General features: G+C 33.5%; 1 protein-coding gene and 1 pseudogene across 1 annotated transcript in view; both read right to left on the bottom strand.

Moving 5' to 3' along the window:
- LOC115874673 (protein O-mannosyl-transferase TMTC2-like) overlaps nt 1-23,493 on the bottom strand; it is a 603,898-nt gene that overhangs the window by 528,559 nt on the left and 51,846 nt on the right. The gene's annotated exons all lie outside the window — the stretch shown is intronic.
- Nucleotides 12,510-13,072, bottom strand: LOC115874675 (annotated as a pseudogene).

The following is a 23,493-nucleotide window of genomic DNA, read 5'->3' as shown; positions in this document are numbered from 1 at the left end:
AATGGCATCGTGAAATGAAACAGAACACATCAAAATTCATTAAATCGAATTGTTTAAGTGGCATTTTCAAAAGTTATTGCCTTTTGAAAATGCCACTTAAACACGCCTCGGAAACGGTTGGTTTGAGGTATCTCTTGATTGTATCTCGATTTTTGCTTAGAATTGAAGGAAGAACCGAAGTATGCAATAATATACAGTGGGTTCGATTTAAAAAAATGAAACTTTGATGTGCTACGACTTTATGACCGACCCTGTATACTTACGGTTATTACCCACTAATAGATATTTATAAACCCTATAACTTTTATATTTAACTTATTGCGGTACCTCTTATATTTTACCTAATAAACGACCGTTCCCTTGTACAGGATGTCCCAGAAATAAGTGCAAATATTTTAAGGGGTGGTAGATCTGGTCAAAAGAAACTTTTTTTTACCGTTTTTTCAAATAAGTCCAAAATAACCAAGTTATTTTACTTTGAAAATTTCAAAAAAAATAATTTTTTGCTAAAAATTTTGAGTTTTCATGTAAATTTAAGCTACTACCTATGTTACCATATTATCAAGAAATTATGTTTTTTAACATAAAATTAAAAAATTTCCAAATTTTTTTTAAAAAAATTTCAAATTTCCAAATTTTTTTTTGCAAAAAATACCTCATGGGTGTGTTTCTGAGGCCGAAATACACTACCAGTTAAAATATTTGCACTTATTTGTGGGACACCCTGTATACCTGCGACCCTGTATGAGTGAGTAGTCCAGAGAAAAACTTGATAAGCCCTAATTTCTTAATTTTTGAATTTTTCAAATCAAACCAAAACAAAATGTATAAATTATGCAGGGCAATTAATAAGGTGTTAAATGCCTATGATATATGCCTAATAAAAATATAGAATACACGGAAAGAACCTGATAACCGCCAGCTGTCCAGTTCTCTCCTGTAAAATTAGTAAAATGGCCCCCTGAACCGTTCATATGATGTTTTAAAAAAAATTCCCGTAACCATACTCTTTACCACTCTGTTCTGTCAATGATATTTTATTAATATTATCCAATTTGTTATTAAAATAAAAATTATTGCATATATCAATAATTGTTCATTTATACAGGGTGACAATTTGAAAACGAACAGTATTTGATATTACCTAGCTCTACCGATGATAGTATGAAAATTTGGCAAAATACGTCAACTTACATATCAAGGGGGACAATTTTTGAGGCATTTGTTTTCGTGTTACTTTCAACCCTTTGACCCCAGGGCACCTACCACTAAAATTTTTAATGGCAACCTCTATTTCTTATACCATTTTTGTGTTCCTTATAAAATTCTCAGAAAAATAATGCAGTTTATGTAGAATTATATTAGAAAGACAAAAATGGTAAAAGAAATAGGGGTTTCTATTTAAAATTTTAGGGGTGGGTGCCCTGGGGGTCAAGGGGTTGAAAGTAACACGACAAGAAATGCCTCAAAAATTGTCCCCCTTGATATGTAAATTGACGTGTTTCGCCAAATTTTCATACTATCATCGGTAGAGGCAATATTAAATACTGTTCGTTTTCAAATTGTCACCCTGTATAAACTATCAATTGAACCTTCTTTGACAAAAATATATATTTGCCTCTGATTGTTTTTTATCATTTAATTCGAAAGCAAAATTTAATACAAAAATATAAAATCTAGCTTTGTTTTTAATTAAAGATATTTTACGCTTAAATCAATCCATTTATCACAAAAAAGAATTTGATGTAAAAGGGTATTAAAATGGATAAAACATAAATGGTTTTTTTTACTAAAAAACGAGTAGTTTCTATTTTTCACAAAAATTGTTTTAACTGGTAAATTCGATAATAATATTTCCTGATATCTTCTATATAAAATGTTTTTTTTTCAACATTAAAAGCTTTTTGTTGAAGGTTATTTTAATATTTCATAAATTTTCGATATTAAAATTATAATGTAATTTATATATAATATAATAAAAACTTAAAATTTAAATGAGGGTGCAGTCAATAATCACCACACAGGCTAATAAAACTACTTTTTCAAATTTGTCAAGCTTTCATTTGTGTGACTTAGTCACTGTTTGATCGAGCTCGAAACAAAAATGTAGTAATTAGTCATAGTAAATTTTAGTAAAAAAAATTGTTTTCAAAAAGTAATGTTGTTGGATATGTGTTTTAATATTTTATAAAGGAAATTTCCTTGTATTCCAATGTCATATGATGCTAGTTTTTATGTGCAGAGGATGCTTTTTTACTAATTGACTCAGTCAAACTGTCCTGATGATGGGAATTAGAATGAATTTAGAATGAGTGGGAGGGGGGTTAATCACTTCGACCTTACAGATCCATTGTATCCCCCTTTCTTGAATCATAACTCATCATACAGTCCCAGGGCTTTGACAAAAGCCAGTATCTGGGACGGTTTTATAGAGGGTAGTTCTCCATCTCCAATATCAGTCGTACCAAAATTCATGGCACGAATGGTTGTCGTCTCGGCGCACTCAGTGATGAGGTGTACTGGTGTTTCACCATCTTCCCCACAGAATCTGCATTCGCCGTTTCTTCTTAGTTTCAATCTACTGAGGTGTTCATTGAGGAGACAGTGTCCTGTTAAAAACCCCTGACAATCCGAAGATTGTTCTTACTCAGACCCAGGAAGATCTGTAATTTTTCTTGATCATAAGCCCTCAGAAACTTCTTCGAGTGTCTTAGACCATTGCAAGATTTCCATTCCAGGTTGCGGATGGAATCTTCCAAGTTCTTGAGTTCCGCCTTGAGTTGGTTACCACTTGGAAAGCAGAACGGTTCTGGTCCAGTTAGTGGAGTGTTAGCTCCTTTCCTAGCTAGATTATTTGCTTTTTCATTGCCTTCTATCCCTTGGTGAGCAGGCACCCAGAGTAGGAGGACTTTGTTTTCTTTGCCTAATTTATTCAGCTTCTCTATGCATTCTTTGACCAATTTCGAATTGATCGATACTGAGTTGATCGCTTTTAACGCTGCTTGACTATCAGACAAGATGGCTGTTTCTTGTTTCCGATAGTTGCTATCTAAGATAAGTTGTACGCATCTTTCGATAGCGTAGATTTCTGCCTGTAGGATACTAGGGTAAGTGCCCATTGGTTCGGAGTATTTAGCTCTCGGTCCAAACACTCCGATCCCTGTTCCCGTATTGGTTTTGGAAGCATCAGTATACCAAGTTATGGTATGGTCTTTTAACTGCTGGGCAAGCGTTTCGCTCTTCCAATCCTTCTTATTGCTCAATACTACATTGACATGTTTGTCAAAGTTGTACGTTCTTGGCATATCGTCCACTGGGAGTTGCAGGAGTGGTATTTCCTTTTTGAGGGTGTTCCAAGCCCCTGAATGATGTTAATAAAATTCTTGAAAGCTTGACAAATTTGAAAAAGTAGTTTTGTTAGCCTGTGTGGTGATTATTTTCTGCATCCTCACTTAAATTTTGAGTTTTTTCTTAACTTAGTCAGTCACGACTAAAGGTACTCGCGCACTTAGCCGAAGCGTAGCGAGCGGAACCGGCGCGAAGAAAATCGTAGATTTTTCGCGCGACAAATTTACATTTAAGTTAATGGCAGCCTGCGCAGTACGACGCGGCGGCGCCAAGCAAAGAGGCGCGTCGGTCGACGCGCGAATTCTTTTCGGACCAACTAGGAATCGTTTCTCTTGACGCTTCGCATCAGGCCCTGCGCATTCTCCGCGAAACGTCAAACCGCGAAATTAGTACGACTTCAAGACACCGTGCGCTAGTGTCGCCTGGCGGGAGAAAGCGACAGCCAATAAGATTTTTCTGTTTTATGATTGGTACCTGCTCAAAAGAGGGGCGACCGGCTGAATTTTAAAATTCTTCAGTCTATCCCCGTCGTCCTTTAGGCTTGTTCGTGGTTCGATCTAAATTTTTGTAATTGTTACGAAGTGTTATTGTGTTGACTTTTTAAAAATGGTGTTATATTGCTGTGTGTTGGGCTGTAAATTCTCTAGTAGATCGTCGATTTTGCATAGTATACCAATGGATAAAGAGGTAAGTGTACTTATGTTTTTGACCCGTTTAAAAATTCGTATAGATATGTAGTATTTTTTTAGGGTTATGCAAGTCCAGGAGATCCTCTAAAAAAACTTGCATTTGAAGTATTTTAAAAAAATAAAGTAAAACATAAAAGCCTTAAATACAATTAAACAAGTCCCTTTATAAAGTTTAATGTTTTTATTGCTTTTGTTGATAAATATTGTTTATATTATAATGTAAAATGTCTGTATAATGTGTATGCCTATAACGTAAGGTACTAATCTATATAACGAATTATTTTTTATTCAAATGTTGAATGGATAATACTATAGTATTATTTGATGATTTTTAATAAAAATTTTGTGTTTCATATTGGTTTTTGTATTATTGTTCCGTATCAGTCTTATTAGAAATATTATATACATATTGCTTTTTTTCTAAACATGAAAGAATTATTACTGTTTTTTTGTTTTCTATAAAATAAAAGTTATATTTTACAGAAAACTAAAAATTCTTTCACGTTTGGTAAAAAAGCAATAATGCAATTCAATTTTAAATTCACAGAACCTGGCGGGAAAAATGAAGATTTAGTACGTCTTCAAGTCACCGAGCGCTGTAAAACGCGTTCTCGATAAATGACGAGAGTTGCCAATCTAAATGTTTGTGGTCTGTGCTTCGCATTAATGCGCGGCGACAGGCGGCGAGAAGATTCAAATATTTGTTGATTCTTATCTCATATCCCAGTTTTTGCGTTATTTGGTAGGAAGAGGTGCTAAAGTTGCATAAGAAGAATACATAAAAGTCTAACCAAACTACCTAATTACAAATGGATTCATAATCACTTCTCGAATATAACTATAAGTGCCTATGTAATTTCATATTATAATAATTCTGAATCATTAATCCAGACATCAGTTTTGTCAACGGAAGTCACTTTTTTGATATATCTGATTAAAATACTCCGGAAAACAACGGGCGCCTTCAAAATTAGGTAGATTTATGAAATAAAAATATCTATAAAAAAAGTTACTCGCAAAATATTTTTTTAATTTTCTAGCTGGTTTAATCATAAAACTGTACTGTGGTTCCCCCCCAAACTCAACCTTATCAATATTATTCTACTAGAAATCGAAATGTGAATATAAATTTTAAAAACAAAAAACGATTATAAAATGGCTGACAATCGGATACGTGTTAAGAATGGCGGATTTCTGTGTCAGACTTAATATGAACTACCAATATACCAATTCCGACCGGGTCTCCAACATTAGTCGTCTCACCCGACCGGTCATCAAACCGGACGACCGGCAATCGTATTATGACGTATATAACTCCAACGTACGCCACGTAACCTCACTTTGCGTATCAATGATTTAGGGGTTTGTGCAACTATATTTTAGTTTTTGTTTTCTCCTTAAAAAAATGGGCAGCCACTTTTTTAAGCTTAACCTCACATGTGGGAAGAGGATGGGGTCTGCTGGTTACCTAAGCTAAAAAATGAAATTAAGATGCACCAGTGTAATGCAGATCTGATTTAATGCAGATGATTATCTCTTCCTAATAAAAATCATTTATGGGTGGAGGCAAGACATCACTACTACTATTATTATTTTGCAAAAGCCTCGACCTCTTTCTGTAAAATGTAGATGAATGTCTAAATGCCTTTTTAGTGTTTTTTAGGCATAAGTTTGTTTACAAAAACTTTTTATTAGGTTATGTTCATGATGTTCATTAGGTTATGTTCATGATGTTCATGATGTTCATTAGGTCAAATGCTACTTAATGAGTTGTATTTACGGACGTAAATAGAGATACGTAAATTAGGTTATAAATATGAACATGACGTCGGGCTAGTTCAAGTATATGTACGTCGTGCAATCCAACGTGGGAACGACGTTGGGAAATTAATAAAAATGGTACGTTGTTATTTTGTACGTCGACAGATCGTTGGATTTACCGACTCAGATCCAACGACGTCACAGGTCGTATCACCAGCACCCGACCTAAATTTGCACAAAGTCTGACGTCGCTTCAGGTCAGATTTAGTTCGAAGTCAGATAGATGCTACTTGGGCTTACATAACCAGTGTTGTCACTTTTATAAACATTTTCACTAAAACTACGAATACACGATTTTAATTTAGTTTTGATATTCAAAATATGCTTCGGAGGTCCTTCTTCAATAGTTTTTAATTTTTCTGTATACACCATAGAACTGAAAGATCGTGTAAATTATTTCTATTCTTCAGTCGCACTCAGGATGGGTCATCGACCATATTTTTTATTTTATATCGCGATCGAGATGTGTTTAAAAGACGGCATCACCCACCGACTAAAACAGCAAACGGGAGACGTAATAGCGAGCGGAAAGTTCGCTGACCCCAGCTTGCGTTCGCCGGCGTTCAAGATGTAACAAGAACAGTCGCATCATCGCGCTATCGAGATATTTTTATTTTTAGCGTTTAGCGTAGGTCTTAGCGTTATCTATAAAACTCGACCAATACACACATCAAATGATTGAAATTGAATTTAATTATTTGAATAAATTTACTGATAATTTTAATTTATTATAGGAAATTTCAGTGACTTTTTTAAATAAAATCGTAGTACAATATTTTGAAGGGATGCGAAGTATTACCCGCATCAAAGGAATCTTCGCCGCTGCATATACTAACGTACCGAATCTGTTTTTTTGTCTAAAAAAATAATAACGTTATAGCGGTAAGCTTTTGAAAAACACCCGATATATAAACCAGATCGTTTGTATTACTAATCTTCTAAATAAATAATGATAAAATTGTGAATATTATCGATGTTTTAAAAACGTTGGATATTAAATTACGGTATACCTTCATCAATTTTTAATAAAACAATTAAGTTCGACCCACCTCTATTACAAATTTCCAAATTGTTTAATGAAATATACTTGAAAATGTCTCCATTTATAATTAATAATTCAATAGCTATTTATCGTTTTAATAAACCTAATAATATTAATATAAATTATTTTTTGTTAAAATATATACAGGGTGGTCCGAACTGTATTCCGGAAACTTCGGTAGCATATTCTGCAAATAAATAGAAGTAAAAAAGTTCTCTATAAATGTAAGTTCTAAAATGCTTAGTTTTGGAGATACAGGGTGTAGAAATTTCATTTTAATTTCAATTTTTTCCAAATAATTACTGAAGTAACGTCAATATTCGGATGAAAATTGGTGTCTGGTAGTTTTTTGACATGAGAAATTTGATTTTGATGTCATTATGACTCATTTTTGTAGAGGGCGCCGCCTACATGTGTTTTAACTGTTTTGAAGAGTAATAACTTTTTGTCCGTACCTGTATATAACTACTGAGTGAAATAATATACATTTTCGTAATTTTCTACGTAAAAAATGTCTCTTGGTAAAAATCGTTACGAGCAACCCTTCTCGAGATATTTAGAATGGAAATAGTCAATACATGTCATTATTGACAGAAAATAAATATGTTGAGTAGATAGTTATTTGACTGAAATGATAAATTTGGGAAATTTTTTGAAATTTTCTTCGAAAAAATGTTGATGTTGATGATCAAATTTATGATTTCAGTCTTTTAACTATTAGTTATAGTCAACATGTTTAATTTATGTCAATGATGACAGGTATTGATAATTTCGATTTCAAATATCTCGAGAACTATTACTTGTAGCGATTTTTATTAAGAGACCTTTTTACGTGAAAAACGTCGTAAATGTATATTTTTTTACTTAGTAGTTTTATACAGGTACGAACGAAAAGTTATTACTCTTCAAACCAGTTAAAAATATGTAGATGGCGCCCTCTACAAGTAGGAGTAATATTGATATCAAAATCAAATTTCTCATATCAAAAAACTCCCAGACACCAAATTTCATCCAAATATTGACGTTACTTCAGAAATTATTTGGAAACAATGGAAATAAAAATTAAATTTCTACACCCTGTATCTCCGAAACTAAGCATTTTAGGACATTTAGAATTAGAATTTAGAATGAGTGGGAGGGGGGTTAATCACTTCGACTTTACAGATCCATTGTGTCCTCCTTTCTTGAATCATAACTCATCATACAGTCCCAGGGCTTTGACAAAAGCCAGTATCTGGGACGGTTTTATAGAGGGTAGTTCTCCATCTCCAATATCAGTCGTACCAAAATTCATGACACGAATGGTTGTCGTCTCGGCGCACTCAGTGATGAGGTGTACTGGTGTTTCCCCCATCTTCCCCACAGAATCTGCATTCGCCGTTTCTTCTTAGTTTCAATCTACTGAGGTGTTCATTGAGGAGACAGTGTCCTGTTAAAAACCCCGTGACAATCCGAAGATTGTTCTTACTCAGACCCAGGAAGATCTGTGATTTTCCTTGATCATAAGCCCTCAGAAACTTCTTCGAGTGTCCTAGACCATTACAAGATTTCCATTCCAGGTTGCGGATGGAATCTTCCAAGTTCTTGAGTTTCGCCTTGAGTTGGTTACCACTTGGAAAGCAAAACGGTTCTGGTCCAGTTAGTGGAGTGTTCGCTCCTTTCCTAGCTAGATTATTTGCTTTTTCATTGCCTTCTATCCCTTGGTGAGCAGGCAATTTTTGGACATACATTTATACGAATTTTTCTACTTATTTTTATCTGCAGAATATGCTGCTGAAGTTTCCGAAATACAATTCGGACCACCCTATATATTATATACGATTCAAGAACTGATATAGGTACCTAGTCAAGGAATGGGGAAAGTAGTGTATAGTTGGCGTAGTGATATTATCTTTGTAGATACGATAGTGTTTTCTCCGTGTAGAAAACTTAAAAATAATTACAGGATGTGCATTAGAGATGGGCAAAGATTGAATTAATTCAATGATTACCTGGTTATGTCTTTATGTTTTTGGTACTCAATATAAAAAGAACATTAAAAAAGACGTTGTTGTGAGATTTTTGCTAAAGTCAGTAAATTACGTTTTGGAATTAACTCTGGACAGGCGCACCAACGATAAATTTCGCCAGCGTTTGACATTTAATATAATTCTCATAAATCGTTGGCGCTCCTGACGAGTACAAATAGCGCAAAACAGAGATGCTCGGCTCTGTAAAATGAAACAAATTGTTGAAACATTTGTTATTAGTTCCAATAAATAACCGCAGGCCCGTGAAATATTTAATGCTATCTGGACTAATGGCTCGTACTCGGTTGGACAAAAACATCAATAACGCACGGCGCGGACATGTTTTTTGCGAGCGAATACATACAGAGTAGAATGTCCCATAAAATATGCTAATTTCAGAGCAATATACATGAGCTTTATACCTAATTAAATATTACATTCCCATTTCCATTAACAGTTTCAACTTTTAGCCCCCCCTGGTTAAGATATTCTCAATCTCTCCAGTCTAGTTGACGGAAAATTTCTTCTAGTGGTGCTGTAAACAGCTTTGGGATTCTCCCTCATACTCCTTTACCAGTTGGGAACTCTGGGATAGTTTTATATATTATTACTCTTGTCTTCAGTTCTTTGTATACCGGGTGCGTCTCAAAAGTGGCTCACCCTTATAACTTTTTTATTTTTTCAGATAAAAAAACGAGATTTGGCAGTAAAGTATATGATATAAATTAGGATTAACTGACCTATTCGATTGTTTTCTGCCACTTCCTGTTTCACCGGAAATGACTACAACTTTTGATTTTTAAATGGCACCCTTGGTATTTTTTTTGCTTTATTTGATAGAAAATGTCATTCTGAATATAATGCCATATCATATGTCAACTTTTGACATTCTGGATGATAAAAAATTGTATTTTAATATTCAATCTAGAGTGCCATGGCTATGTTAAAAGCACTAATTTTTAATCAAGGAGCTTTGGAAAATAGATTTGATCGTCTAATGTTTTTCGTATCATGTCCTGGCCGGTTAAAAGATGCCCAAATCGTATTTTTAATCATATCTTAATTTTTTCAAATGGAACGAGGGTGGCTCATTAACATATTTGGAAAAAGCATTTTTTGCGAATAATTTGATACCACACATTTGGTATTTTGACTCAAATTGTCGTTATACCACCAGTTACAATTTCTAACCACCTGTTACAATTTCAAATAAACCATATTCGAAAATGTCAAAAGTTGACATATGATATGCCATTCTATTCAGGGTATCATTTCCTATCGAATAAAGAAAAAAATACCGAGGGTGCCATTTAAAAATCAAAAGTTGTAGTAATTTCCGGTGAAACAGGAAGTGACCGAAAACAATTGAATACGCCAATCAATCCTAATTTATGTCACATACTAACATACCAAAACTGAAAAAGTAAAAAAGTTATAGAGGTGAGCCACTTTTGAGACGCACCCGGTATATTGGCGAGAGCTTCTATATAAGGCCTGTCGATACCTTCTTCGCTAGCACTTCTATTATTCCCTTAGGATATATCGAGTCGAACAGTATATAATATTAAATAAACCAAAAGATGTTATCGTGGGTACTGTAATAAAAAGTAGAAAGAATTTATTGGCCAAGCCCACTGTAATATGAGTCATGAGACATGACTAAAACATGACCACTCGTAGACACTCAGTGTTTCTGCCTTCGGGCTTCATCAATACGGGAGGAATCAGCAACAATAAACTAGTGATCCTGAAAAAAGAAAAAGGCAAGCAAACGAGGCACAAGGCGCCATTTGCAGCCTGGTTTATAAATTCTTTCTTCTTTTTTATTACAGTACCCACGATAACATCTTTTGGTTTATTGTTTCCTCTGTGCCAAGTTGATAGCGGCGAGATGTGTTGGAACGCCTCCGCAGCAGTTTTTCGGTGATAACGCTTGCGAATTGTGAGCTAATGCCTAACCAGGCTGCAAATGGCGCCTTGTGCCTGGTTTGCTTCCCTTCTCCTTTTCTCAGGATCACTAGTTCATCGTTGCTGATTCCTTCCGTATTGATGAAGCCAGAAGGCAGAAACACCGAGTGTCTACGGGTAGTCATGTTTTAGTCATGTCTCATGACTAATCTTACTGTAGGCTTGGCCAATAAATATATCTTAGTTTACTACTAGGTACTAGGTACTACTTAGTTTACTACCTAGTTTACTACTAGGTACTATCTAGTCTGTACAATGAAAAAATGCATCAGAGTGACAGTTGTTTTCTCTCATTTTAGTCGTCAAGATAGAGAGAGCATCTTCGTCAAGTTGTCTGTAATTATTGTTGTTCTAAATGTGTTACTGTATCTCTGAAACTAAGCATTTTCGGACATACATTTATACGAACTTTTTTACTTATTTTTATCTGCAGAATATGCTGCCGAAGTTTCCGGAATACAGTTCGGACCACCCTGTATATTTTAGTACATACTTTAGGTTCGCACTTAATTAAAATGCCTATGTTTTTTGTTACAGCAGCTGCTGATGTCCGACGCACTGTTGCAAAACCCTGTATAGCAAAAGGCTGATTCTATCTAAATTCCTAAACTAGAATTCGCTTTGAATACATTCATAAACGGGCCGTTCTCAACGAAAATTCGTTAATAAATCGTCTCATTCCGGCTGTAGCGTTTAAATCGTTCAGAATTCGCGACTCGTCTCGCTCTGAAACGTCTGAAAGTGACGGCATTCGACAAATTCAGACGATAAACTTTATGCTGGAATTGCTCCTGTTGTTGCTGCGGCAGCAGCAATTAGTGCACGCCCGACTAAACGCGTTTCAGAACAATAGAAGCGATCCTAATGATAATGGATATTCATCTAAATAATTTATTATTTTGAGCACTCATTATATTTCAGTCGTATTATAAAATGTTCCTGCAAATTATTTCTCAAAAATGTCATTTGATGGGAACAAGTGATTGGATATTATTGGAAATTTGGATTGCGAGCATCATACAGGGTCCGGCAATAGTGCGTCGGGCATCTGTAGTTCCTAGAATAAAAAACTTAAGGATTTTGTTTAAGTGCAAATCTAAAGTATGTTCTAGAATGTATTGTATTATTGGGATAATTTTCTTTAAATGGAACACCCTGTATATTATTGCATTTTTGGCTTCTTTTCAGATCACTTTATATAATCCTAAGATATGAGTAAATATATTTCAATAACTACTACTTTATTCGATAGAAAATGACACTCTTAATACATTCAAATCAAATAAAAAAAATCAAATCAAAAATCAGATTTCAATCAAATGTCAACTTTTGACATTTTCGCATATGGTTTATTTGAAATTGTAACATGCCGTTCATAACAAAAATTTGACTCGAAATATACCAAGTGTGTGGTACCAAATTATTCGTAAAAAAATGCGTTTTCCAAATATGCTAATCAACCACACTTCGGTTTGAAATATTTGAGATATGATTAAAAATATGATATGGGCATCTCTTAACTGGACAGAGCAACACACGAAAAACATTAGACAATCAAATCTATTTTTCCAAGGCTCCTTGATTAAAAATTAGTGTCTTTGTAGTGCGACCTGGTTACTCAACATGTTGTCTCTAGATTGGCACAAAAGCTACAGCAGCTGGGTTGTAACCAATTTTCTTAATGTAAGAAGAGACTTCCTTTTTAATTTCTTCATAACGGGCTTATCCATGTTTACCTATTTTATTCACACCAACGACAAGTTGTCTTACTCCAAGGGTGAAAGCAAGTAAAGCTTGCTCTTTAGTTTGTCCATTTTTAGAAGTACCAGCTTCAAATTCATCAGTACCAGCAGCAACAATAAGTACAGCACAATCAGCTTGAGATGTTCCATTAATCATGTTTTTGATGAAATCTCTGCGTCCAGGGGCGTCAAATTTCCACAGGGCGATATCGATAATAATACCACGTTCACGTTCAGCATATTTGAAGGAACCTTTACCCATTTCCTGTGCTTCATTTTCAAATTTTTCAATGGTAAGTTTGTCGATACCACCACATTTATAGATCAAATGATCGGTAGTGGTAGATTTGCCAGAATCTACGTGACCAATGACTACAATGTTAATATGTGTATTTTCTTTACCCATGTTGACTGTTTGGACTTAAATAAATACAACAGTTGATAAAACTTAAATCTAAGAAACACTTGAAATTCAATGCCTTAACGAGACGGCAACCGCACCGGGCGACGAGCCAGTCATAAAGGAAGTCTCTTCTTACATTAAGAAAATTTGTTACAACTCACACACTCCCTCACATGTTGGGTAACCAGGTCGCACTACCTGGCAAGAGTGTCATGGCAACACAGCCATGACACTCTAGATTGAAATTTAAAATACGATTTTATGAGGAGAAAATTTCAAATGTTGACATAATCGATTGCTCTCTATCACTACAGATCGTTCAGTCATCCGTACAACAAAATCGACAGAACAAAACTAGCAATTCACAACTGTAAACGTTGATTCTCGCTATACCTTCCGTATCAGCTACCTTCCGTTTATATAAAATATTATATTAAGTAAATTAATAGGACGATGCACATTGTTCGTTCCGTTTCCCTTCCGTTCCATATCCTTTCCTTCCATACATTTTTTTGGTGGAGGGACCGAAGCGTATCGGAAACAGCGTTGTCAAGTTCTTACATTTGTACCAGCTCTGTTAACATTGTGCTGAAATTTATTTATTCTTTCACCTCTTAATTAAATCTATTACCTTTTCAAAATACACAAATTCTATTTTATTAATTAAAATAAAACTTTCTTATGATATAAATTGTTTGTACAATAAAAAGTATGGAACTGATATGGAATGGAAACGAAAGGAATTAGTGAGAATCAACCTTAAGGCGGAACGAATTTAGCTGAACCAGCGAGTTTAACATTAATCACTTAATAAAAAAATCCTTTATAATGCGCCTTTTTTTCTGACACTATATATTGTGTTACCATAGAAAAATGTAAATGTATATCAAATACAAAACATAAGTTAGTTTCTATCCTAGTCATACCCGTTATCGTTGAACGCCACTGCTTCAACTCCTTTCTTTAAACAAAGTGTTTCAAATTTACATACAAATTCTTCACGCGGTGGCATTACAGTCTTAACTCGATTCCGAAGGCAGAAAAGAAGGACGAGGTGAAAAATGGCCTGAAGAACGCGCCATGCATACCAGAAGGTGCGAAATGGAGTAGGAAAAAGAGAGGGAAACGCTACGTAAGATCTGTTTCTTTCGGTTTTCATTTTCTTTGTTTTAAAACCGAGCACTTCTGGCGAATATTTTTTTTCCGAACTGCAAACGTTGACTAAAGAAATGATAAGAAGCGTAATTTTATGAGCGATTCCGTGGCACAAAACCTTGCCGAAATGTAGCTGGCGATACCGTCGCCGCTAGACAACCTGTCCGAGATTTAGTTTAGCTCTGCCACGCTGCGCGTTGATAGTCGTTTACAGCGCAGCGGATAAAGAATACTGTACCGTAGTTCTGCTTTCAGTTGACAGGGTGGGTGGTTGCAAGAGACAGTGTTGCTAGAACTACAGATTAATCCGTAGATTTAGGGATTTTGGGTACAGTACGTTAATAATATTGATTTTCTATTATTAGACAATTTAATATAATATTATATGATTAAACAAAGAACGGTATCAGAGTTGGCTTGGAAATAAATATCGCTGTTATTTCATATGTAAAATATTTTAATAAATGTCAATAGTCGTCATTTCCAAGCCAACTAAACGACTTTTTTCGATCATAGGAAATATTCAGTACCGATAAAAGAATTTTTATTTTTGTTGTTTATTCTATGTTTAACATGAATAAATTTTCAATACATAAACGCGGATTTTTAATCAAAAAATATCTTCGTCAAACGTATTACAGATATTACACATTTTAATATGGCAACACTGTCGCTTTCAGTGCCACACCGTCTTCGATATGCCTTCGCCCGTCGAATTAGAGAAAATGAGTGTTTTATGCGTTGGTCGCAGAACGAGTAGGGGCTCCACCGTAAAGCACTTGCGACGTAAGGGGAAATCAAGTCAGCCTTATAGCGTAATTATCCTGCAACCTGTACTATTACTATCTCCAGTAGATAAGCCTGCAGGTATCGGCAATAAATAACTCTAAATAACTAAAAAACACGAATTAAAAAGAGACTAACAAAATTAAAACAGAAAAAGGGTTGTTTAAAAAATGCGAAAAGGAAAAAATCTCGCCCTTCTGGTTTACTGTTTAAACTTATACACTTATCCGTTTAAGAGGGAATCTAAATGCAAATGCGAGCAAAGGGTAAATAAAATTAGTCTGGGGTGCGAGGAATGAAAAAAAATGAAAGAACAGAAAAGAGAACTTTTCTGTTTGGAAAGTCTGGATTTTTTGCACATTTAGATAAAAAGAAAGAAAACCTATAAAGGGAGATCGGACATTATAACTTTCCCTGAATTTTGTAATATATTAAAATCGGTTGTGGTTTGCTTTTTCTGATATCAGAATTTGATAAAAAATTAAAATTTTTTTCATGATTTTGAAATGATGAGAAATTTATGTTTAGGCTATATTATTTGCTTTATATTATTATTTGGGCTTAAAATTCAATTTGAAAACATCAAAGCCTTGGAGTTTTTGTTTTGTCTTCATTTTTAAGTTAAGTTAAGTGTGATTCTTTGTGTAGAAAGCTTGGACGTTGTGAGACTAACTTTTACCAACAAATGATAAAATTTATAAAATAGAACAAACAAGGTACATAATTTATAGAATCGCCAAAAAAAACTGAGGATCAAACCTTCTAAATGCATTTAGTAAGTCTGCTTCTCAACTGTTGACAAGTAGATAAATATATTTGGACATTAACGTTCAGATTTAAAATATATTTTATAATATACAATTTTTTTAAATTTTATAGATTGATAAAAATTGTTTTAATTTTATAACAGTTCATCTGTTATAAAAGGTTGAAGGTTATTACAAATATCATAATCGTAAATTGTACAAAGGTAAGATCAATATCAAGATATAATATCAAAATTGTTAAAATATAAAGTGGTATTTCTTGTTTTTTTTTAATGGAATGACCTGTATATAATTTTTCCTTTAGAGTTTATTTTTTTTTCTTTTTCTGAAACCTTTAGAAATTTATATATATTTTTTTTTTCTCCTTTCTTGGGTATGAGGTTATTAACTAAACTTCTTCTAAAATTTCTTCTATATAGACTGGTGGTAGCAAGGCGGCTGCGGCTTCAAGAATAAAGTGCCTGAGAAAGCCCACCATGATGAGGCGAAACGTCGCATAATAAAAAAAAATGTTTCCATTTTCAATTAATAACCTCATACCCAAGAAAGGAGAGAATATATATATATATATATATATATATATATATATATATATATATATATATATATATATATATATATATATATATATATATATATATATATATATATATATATATATAATTTTCCTTTAGATGCAGTATTAAAAAATTGGCGCCGGGAGGCACGTATAGCCGCCCATACTAAAATATGTTAATAAAAAGTTGGTAGGCAGTTCTTTTAGTTTCAAAGTAAAGGAATTTTTCCAATTTTTTTTATCTCAAAAACTGCGACTTTGACTGATTTTGATGTTATTACAAATTTTGTTGCAAATATTATTCCTAATCTTAAATTGAAAACCGCGTTTTCGCTAGCTACTGTAATTTTGAAGTTACGATTTTTTAAAATTTTTGAAAACAGCTGATGAAGATAAAAATGGAATTAAAATAGGTACGTTAAATAGTTACCAACAGTATCTCCGATAAAATTAAATTATATAATAATTAACAATCATATGATTCAAACAGGTTTTAATTTTAAATAAATCATATACAATTTAACTAACCTCCTAAAAACTTTTTAACGTAAAAAGACACTCCTAACCTCTTCAATTTAAAGACGTTCACCTGCCATCTACTTTTTCCTCATCCCCTCTACTCCAAGGCTTTTAGCGCTATCGTTACCGATACAGTTCTAATCCGGTTTGAACCCTATTTAAAATTATCCTCTGCCAGAATATCGAATCAAGATCATGCTAACGAGCCAGTTAGATCCCGGATGTCGTCGTTAGATGGGGTGCGGGGGGTGAGATATAAAAGTAAAACGAATTTAAGCGGGAGCAAGTTTCACATCGTTAACTCCAGCCGAGAGAGAAAATAGAGTGTAAGAGGGAGGATAGGTGGAGCAGGTGAATTTGTTATGGTGCTCGACGTGTAGGAGGACAAAGGAGTAAGGGCTTCCTGCTGTATTCTGAAAAATATGGTTGCTCGTGAAGAGAGGAGTCTTTAATCTAGTCGTCGTTTCCGTGTTGCAGGTCTTCTTTAAGGTGTAAAAGAGCAGATTCTCCTGATAATCTCGGAGTTTAAAGAATGTTTACGTTAATTTATGGCATATTCTTTTGAAGGTATATGGACCTGCCGTTTTTACTCTGATTTTCTAAATTTGCTAAATATAGCTGATTTCGTCTCAGTACTTAAAATTCTAGGGAAGGGTGTACCTACATCATGCGTTTAGCTTCACGATTTAATTACGTCTAGTGATACTTTATTTGTTTATTTATTAACGAGTTATTTTCCCTGTAGCTTGTAAAATTTTAAATGCTAGTTAGACACTTTTTTATACACACAGCGTTAGTTGCACTTTTGGTAAAAATAAGTATAATTGAGTTGTTGTTCGACAGTGGTCGCGCTATTAGAACTTTGAATTCAAAAATCGATATCTCGAAATTCATTAGAAATAATTGATTGCAGTTTTTTTCAAAAATGTTCTTAATATTTCTGCTATATTTCCTTCGCAGACAGTATGTGAAAATCGTTACAAATAAGAAAGTTAGACGATTGCTGAAAACTGCTATGCACTAAAAGTAAATGGACTAAATATACTATACTATTTTTTTTCTTATTTAAAGATCTTATGAAAGATCCCAACCTCCAAACTAAAAAAAGAAGTTTCAATATCTAATGTGGTTCTTGAGTTATCACGTGTTATATGTTAAAAAGTTGGGTTTTTAAATTATCTCGAACTGACGTTTTCTCGTTATAAAAAATGGATACCCTAATGATATCCTTATATTTCCGTTTCAGGTGGTCAGAAACATATCTAATGATTTTATCTAGTTATCTTTTCGAAAAAAAAAACATATTTTAAAAATAAGCGGTTTGCGATCGTGATTTTACTTTACTTGATAGGGAAAGGCGTACCGAAGAAATGTGGCAACGGCGCAACAGCACACCGTCGCATTTCTCTCACTCCGACTTAATAAGGTCCCTATGCGATTTACTTTCACACATATAAATACCGACCCAAAAGTAAGAGTTGCCAGCATGGTACAGAAAATATTTAAATACATAATTTTTCAAGTAATTTAATGGGAATAAAACTTTAAAGAAAGGAACATAATGTGTCAAATAACAAGGTTTATTTTTATATTTTATGTACTAGTACTAAGCCAACAAATAAATAATAAAAACAAATAAATATAGCAATAAATAATCTAGTTAAGGAATCACTAAATAGAAAGACAATGACTGGTTTCCTTAGTTTTTTATAACCCATAAAATGAACCTAATTTAATTTCACGTAACATAACTGCATTCACATTCACAAGCATTTAATTTCATTCATTTAAAATATCATAAACTAAGACAAAAACAAACGTTTAACTGTTAAAAAAGGACTATTTACGGATCGGGAACGAAAAGCAAAAAAGGCTTCGTAACTTTCGCAACTTTAATTAGAGTTTGAAGTTACCCATTCGAGTCATAATAGTTTAACTGCTTTTACAAGAGTAAATATTTCAGATCGATAATACTTCGATTCTAATTGCAAGCGATTCGGATTTAACGGGAATGCCTACTTGACCCATTTTATTATTTGATTTCGTTAAGTATCCTGACTTTCTATGAACGGGAGAAATAGGCCTCCATTCATCAATACTTTAGGAATGAAAAAGTTAATTGCTACTAAATTTCAAGAGTGATTGAAAGATTTGATCTTAAACAATCCCAATAACCTAAATATTAGATGAGACCTGTCGATTTTTCTAAACACATGCACTAGTAAAAAAGATCTATTTCTTTGTATGGCAAAGCTTTACCATCCTAAGTAGAAACCCATTTATAGTGGGATTCAAGAACCTGGATAACTCTATCCGTAACCTGGAATGGGAATACCCTAACAGTATCCAAGACACTAGAAAAATTTCTTAAAACTTACGACCGAGAAAAATCAAATACTTTCCTTGGATTAAGTAAGAACACTGTAGGCTGCAGTGTCGCACTGACTGCATGTCGCACAACGGGAATAACCAGGAGAGACCGTAAAAGAATAGAGTGGATACGACAAAAGACCCAGGTAATAGATGTCATCCACAGAATCAAATCCCTCAGGTGGCAATGGACAGGACACCTTGTAAGAAGGACAGACAAGAGATGGACCAGAAAAATTACAGCATGGTACCCACGAGGAATCAAAAGAGCTAGAGGGAGCCTAAACTTGAGATGGGAACATGATATTAGGAAATTAATAGAGATAACTTGGGCCCGTATTATAGCCAACAATAGACAACAATGGGCCGAACTACAAAGAGAGTATCTCAATATGTGAGGTAGGCTACACCATAATTGGAAATGGTAGAATAAGCTCAAAATGATGATGATGATGAAGTTAGAACAGTCTTCGGATCGTCACAGTGTTTTAACAGGATACTATCTCCTCAATGAATATCTTAGTAGTTTAAAGCTATGAAACAACGGCAAATACAGATTCTGTGGGTAAAATTGGGAACACCTCATCTCTGAGTGCACCGAGACGACAATCATTCGTGTCATAAACTTTAGTACAGCTGGCATTAGAGGTGTGTAGTTCGTGAACGAACTAGTTCCAATGAACTATTCCGACCCCGGAATGACAGGAAGTAGTTCCTGGATTCTCAAAGAACTAGTTCCTCAGGATCTATTTCGGGATCGAGACTGTGACCGACATATAATTATATGCGGCGGCGACGGATCGGCCAGCGCACGTTGCCCGAGGCTAGGCAGGAGTGGGGTGTGCCCGCCGTATGCTATCGGATCTGGTCCCAGAGGAACTAAATAAAAGACTAGTTTACGCATGGATCGGCCAGGGCGATAGATGCTAGGAAAGCGTATGGAGTGCCAGCCGTATGTTATCGGATCCGGACCTAAAGGAACTACAGGAACTAAATAAAAGACTAGTTTACGTAGGGATCGGCCAGCGCGATTGATGCTAGGCAGGCGTGGGGAGTGCCAGCTGTATGTTATCGGATCCGGACCTAGAGGAACTAATTAAAAGACTAGTTCACGGGAGTCTATATAGTCGGCAGATCCAAGATATAATACAAGGCGACGACGATGGATTCGGTCTTGTCTATTGCCACAGCCGGCGTAATTACCACAAAAAATTGTCGTGGATACTGTTTTTGATTTTTAGTTTGTTTTTTAAATATTTTATGGGAATGTTTCACTTTAGATCCCTAAAATTAAGAAATATCTTATAAAACGAAGTAGATATTCTGAATTTTTAAACAAAAAAAGCTTAAAGTAAGGAAAAATTCAATTTTTCGTAAAATTTTCGTAATATTTGCTCCAATTGATTTGTGATATAGTTTTTTATACTCGGATTTGAGTTTCTTTTTAACTTTTTTTATCAGCAATAAAACTTACCTATATGTTTTTAACATACACAATTACATGTCTCGTTATATTTCGTACATTATAAAAATTATACAGATCATACTGTGAATAGTTCTGACTCATAACGAAACCCATTAGCAAACAACTGAGATGTCAATGTTAGTCGGGAATTATTGTGAGCTAAAGACCTAGTTCAAGGAAATATTCCTCTGGAGGAACTAGAACTAAGAAACTAGTTCCTCCCAAGGAACTAAAATTCTCACCTCTAGCTGTTATCGGACATGGAGAACTAACCTAAAAATAAATCCGAAACCAGACATATATAAATTCATTTCTGTGCTTGAAAAACGAAAACTGACGTAGTATGTAACTCCTTTCTGAGAAACAAATAGACATTATACATCAAGAGATAGAAATCTATAAACTCTGAATTAAAAAATTGTGTGTTGATAAACGTTTTTAATAATTAAGTAGCACTCCAGCATTTTTCTCTTTGTATATTGTTTGTATAACTTGTTTTTAATTACCCTTGGTCATTTTTAGTTAAAGGAAATATGTAAATGTAAAAAATAATTCATTTTATTTTGGCTATAGTTTTTTTTTGTACAAAAAATAATCAAATTATATTTGTAAACGAGTGCGTGTCTGCCAGTCCTTTTATTTGCAATTTTTTTTTATTTTGTTTCATTTTGCATTATTAGGTTAATTTAGAAATCCATTTAATTAAAAATGTTGGAGTATATTTTCAAAAAAAAAATAGAAAATTTTAAATGACAACAAAATAAAAACGGATAGAATAATATTTCACATATTTGAATTCGAACTTTTAAATATATCTGTTTTTCGCTCTCGACTGAGTGTTATTGATATTATGGTCTCAATTCTGATTTTATCTTTCAGAGGGATAAATTGAATATCAGGAAATAAACGAACGAACGATAAAAATATTTGTTTACTTATGGGAATAGAATGTGAAAAACGTTTTTATTTACTATTAATTTTGTGACCTTTACCCGAGGTTACTGACTGCCTGAGTTGCTTAACATTTAATGTCACTATATTTGGTCGCATTTTCTATTCATATAAATAAACTGTACCTCCAATTTGACCATCTATTTACATCAAATGAAAACTAAAAATAAATGTAAGTACTTTTCCTTTTTTTACGTTCTGATAAACCGACATATAAAATTAAACATTAAACTATCCACCATCTTTTATTGACAAAACATTAAACGAAATACAAAAACGAAACCATAGGCAGAATACACATAATGATAACAATACACAATATACAGGGTCGCTTTTATGTATGGAAACGGTCGATTATTAAATAAAATATTGGAGGTACCGCAAAAAGTTAAATACAAAAGTTATAGGATTTTTAAATATCTATTAGAGAGTAATAAATTTAAGTATACATGGTCGTTCATAAAGTCGTGGCACATCAAAGTTTTATTTTTTGAAATAGAACCCCCTGTATATTATTACGTATTTCAATTCTTCCTTCAATTTTAAGCAAAAATGGAAGTACACAATGTACCTCAAAGCAACCCTTTCCAAGTTATTAACTTTTGAAAATATCACTTAAACAATTCGATTTAATTAATTTTGATGTATTTGGTTCGATTTAATGATGTCATTTTGCCGAAACTGTGATACTGTTGTAATGGGATTTTAAATGCCTATTAACTACTAGTAAATTTAAGTATACAAGGTCGGTCATAAAGTTGTATCACATCAAACTTTTTTTTTAATTGAATAATTAAAATGTTAAACGAAAATTTTGTAATTTTTAGACTTGATACAGTCTCATTTTATACATCTACAAATGCTAACTTGGGAACTAATGTCAAATATTATTAAGTATCACAGTTTCGGCAGAATGGCATCGTTAAATGAAACTGAATATATCGAAGTTAATTAAATCAAATTGTTTAAGTGATATTTTCAATATCTCGGAAAAGGTTGGTTTGAGGTACAGTGTGTGTATTTCGATTTTTACTTAGAATTGAAGGAAGTACCGAAATATGCAATAATATATAGGGGGTTCCATTTAAAAAAATGAAACGACTTTAAAATGTGCCACGACTTTATGACCGACGGAAAGACTCAAAATTTCTGTATATGATTTTTTACTAACATTTATTGTTATAATAATATTGTGTAGTTAAAATACATCTGCAAGTGCCTGAACAATAGATACATTTATTTATATTTGATTGGCTTGAAGGAAAGACTCTTTTATTTTTCATTTTTTTTAAAATAAACCCGCCCGCAAAGTTATCGATATTATTAAAATAAGCTCTATAACTAATGAAATATTTTCAATTTCTAAAACAAATATGAGGGACATTCACAAAAATTGCAAAGGACGCTTAACTCTGAAACAATTAGATCAAAGCAAAAAAGATATCAAAAAGTCTAAGGAAATGTCATCTGGAAGTAGAATGTTTTTCTTTCATTGCGTATGATTGATGACGAAATATTCGTATTCCGAGATCTCTGCCTATGGAAACTCCAATTTAATGAAAATCTAAATCTAAAAAGAATTGTGCAACTGACACAGAATTGGCAAGGGAAATGATTGATCTCCTTTATTATAAAAATCAATAAAATGATATCTTAATACTTGCATTATAAATTAAAAGTTCTTTTTGTTAAAATAGGTGGATTTGCATCAAATTATTAAGCTTCATTGCAATGATATAATATATTTTAATCTAATTTTTATTGTTGTCGATCCAATAATATATACTGTGTTTTTTTTTGTGTTTTATATACCACTCCCCTATATACCATCCGTGGGATATGACTAAGAAAGTCCAGATTTAAATGTGAGTATATATTTTATTTAATTGTTAACATTAGGGT

This window comes from Sitophilus oryzae, unplaced genomic scaffold (assembly GCF_002938485.1).
Source record: "Sitophilus oryzae breed Bouriz unplaced genomic scaffold, Soryzae_2.0 scaffold_1297_pilon_pilon, whole genome shotgun sequence".
Taxonomy (NCBI): Eukaryota; Metazoa; Arthropoda; class Insecta; order Coleoptera; family Curculionidae; genus Sitophilus; species Sitophilus oryzae.
The sequence above is the reverse complement of the archived record's forward strand: the minus strand, read 5'-3'. Positions and strand labels throughout refer to the sequence as shown.